Consider the following 2,742-nt stretch of genomic DNA (forward strand, 5'->3'; position numbering starts at 1 on the left):
GCTTTCCTCCTCTCCTTCCGTACTGTTAACTCTCTGATAAACCTTTAAAAATGTTTAAACTTGTGTATTGAGCGTTACTGCGGAATGCTTGTTTTGCAAAATCTGACACTTTGTTGAGCAACATTCGCATTAGGCAAGGTTTTGAATTCCATGCAGCTTCTTCATTTTCCATAATTAAAGAACTTTGCTGAGAGGGTGGCTCCTCAGAAGGATGCCTGAGAATTAAAACCAACGTATCGAAGATCAGATATCTGATTACACAGTTAAATAAAACTCTTGAATGTGGGTCGGTTTTTCTTCCTGGCAAAAAGCACTGGCTTATTTCAACTTAATAGACCAATTAGATAATTAAATGATTTCAAGGGATCATTATTTTTGGCAAACTGATAAGCAGATACTATGTACGTGCTTCCTTAAAGAAGGTTTTTTAATAACAAAATTGTGGAAATTAGCGAGTAAAAACTGGTTACTTTCAATTCAAAGGTAGAAGTGAAGGATTCTTTTCTGTGTTTATTATTATGGCCTCTCATTAACTTCTCATTCTTCTATTAAGTACATTAAATATTTGCTGGGTACCTACTTTGTGAAAGGCTCTGTGCTGGGCATCATAGGGATAGGAAGGTGGTCCTTTCTCCAAAGCTTACAATGTAGTGGCGTTTGCTAGAGGATGTGGCATTTGTTTATTTGTTTATTTTTTATTTTTTATTATTATTTTTTTTTAGCTCACACAAAGCCAATTTATTAACAGAAAACAGTAATTTGAGGAATCCTGTTCACAGACGGCGACCACGGCGACCCCCCTTCCTGCGGGTGCTATCGGAGGGGATGGGGGTGACATCCTCAATCCGCCCGATCTTCATTCCTGAGCGGGCAAGGGCTCTGAGGGCTGACTGGGCCCCAGGTCCAGGGGTCTTGGTTCTATTTCCTCCTGTGGCTCATAGTTTGATGTGGAGGGCAGTGATGCCCAGTTCCTTGCACCTCTGGGCTACATCCTGGGCAGCCAACATGGCAGCATAGGGAGAAGACTCATCTCGGTCAGCCTTCACCTTCATTCCACCAGTCACGCGACAGATGGTTTCCTTGCCAGAAAGATCGGTGACATGGACAAAAGTGTCATTGAAGGATGCAAAGATGTGGCAGACACCAAACACATTCTCTCCTTCAGCTACCTGAGGTCCAAGGCTGATGACCTGTTCTTCCTTCTTTTCCTTCCCCTTGCGAGGTGCCATTTCTGCGTGTCTTCTCCAGACTCCGCTCCCGGAAAAAGAGCTTGTTTATTTTTTTAAAAAAGATTTTTTATTTACTTATTGAGAGAGAGAGTGCGTGCACATGAGCTTGGGGTGGGGGGGAGGGGCAGGGGGAGAGGGAGAAGCAGACTCCCCGCTAAGCAGGGGATGAGCAGGGGTGAGATCATGACCTGAGCCAAAGGCAGACACTTAACCGACCGAGTCACCCGGGCGCCCCAAGGATAGGGCACTTAAGATGGATATTGTTTATCAGTTCACAATGCATACAAGTGTTGAATCACCATGTGGTACACACGAAGCTATTATAATATCATATGTCAATCATACTTCAAAAAAATGAAAAGTGAAATGGATATTGTATCTATATAGTCAATGTATCAAATAGTATATGATTCCACTCATCCGAGGTACCCAGAAGAGGCATTAGATTCAGAGACAGACAGTAGAACGGTGGTGGCCAGGGACTGGGGGGAAGCACGGGATTGGGGGTTATCGTTTGATGGGTATCGAGTTTCTGTTTGTAATGATGAAAAGTTCTGGGAATGGATAGAGTGATGGTTGTCCAACACAATGGATGTAGCAAATGCCACTGAACGGTACACTTAAAAATGGCTAAAATGGTAAATTTTATATTATACATATTTTACCACACACAGAAAAACGATGGGTAGAGACTATAAGACTTCAGAGGGATTTCTGGGCAAAAGGAACAGTGTAATCAAAGGTTCAAGGGGCAAAAAAGATTGAAGAGCATATTTTTTTGGCAGAAACTGTCAAATCTCAGAAAGACCCCCCACCCCCACCCCCGGTACCTTATGCGAAATTTTGGCAATGTGAAGCTGACAGAATGACGGAGCAGGTTTGGAAGACAGGGCATGAGGCAGTAGAGTCTGGGGTCCGTGCGAACGGTTAAGTCAGTCAAGTCATGCGATCTCCACAACCCGGAGGTGTTAGGTGGGTCAGGTGATTCGAGGAGGTCTAATTCAGTGAGCAGAGTAAGGTGCTGGGAAATTCAGCTGTTGGTCCAAGGTAGAAGTCAAGAGGGCTGGGCAGGATCCGACTCAAATCTGGCCAGCATTGTGCAGAACACAAGGTCATCATTTCTGTTGGGGAAATATGCAGAAGAACGGAGGGAAATGAAGAGAAGGACAAGACCACACTCTAGGCTCAGAGCTAATCTGGGGGAGTTGGCAATGCTGAGACCCACTCCCAGCTCCCTAGCTCCCCACACTACCGAGCGCCAAGGGATCTGCCAGGGCGGTGCCCAGGAGCCTGGGGAGATCTGACCAGATCAGTGGACATTGGCCACCGGGAAGCAGGCGCTAATTCCAAACCAGCCCAGAAGCTGGGCTCAGGCTGCTGATTGCCTTCTGTCAGGGTTACCTTGAGACCTGGGGAGAGCTCAGGAAGAACAAGGCAGAGGAATGACATGGGGCTGATTGGCTCACAGGAAACATATCAGGAAAAAATGGAAGAAAAGACTACAGTGAAGGTT

The 2,742-nt window shown here is 45.4% G+C and overlaps 1 pseudogene; it reads right to left on the reverse strand.

The window, feature by feature from the left end:
* Positions 1-723: 723 nt before the first annotated feature.
* On the reverse strand, positions 724-1,263 carry LOC114222406 (small ribosomal subunit protein uS11 pseudogene; annotated as a pseudogene).
* Positions 1,264-2,742: the final 1,479 nt, after the last annotated feature.

The sequence above is a fragment of the Eumetopias jubatus genome, unplaced genomic scaffold, assembly GCF_037043125.1.
Source record: "Eumetopias jubatus isolate StellerSeaLion01/CBP00866 unplaced genomic scaffold, mEumJub1_p1.0 scaffold_8, whole genome shotgun sequence".
Lineage (NCBI taxonomy): Eukaryota > Metazoa > Chordata > Mammalia > Carnivora > Otariidae > Eumetopias > Eumetopias jubatus.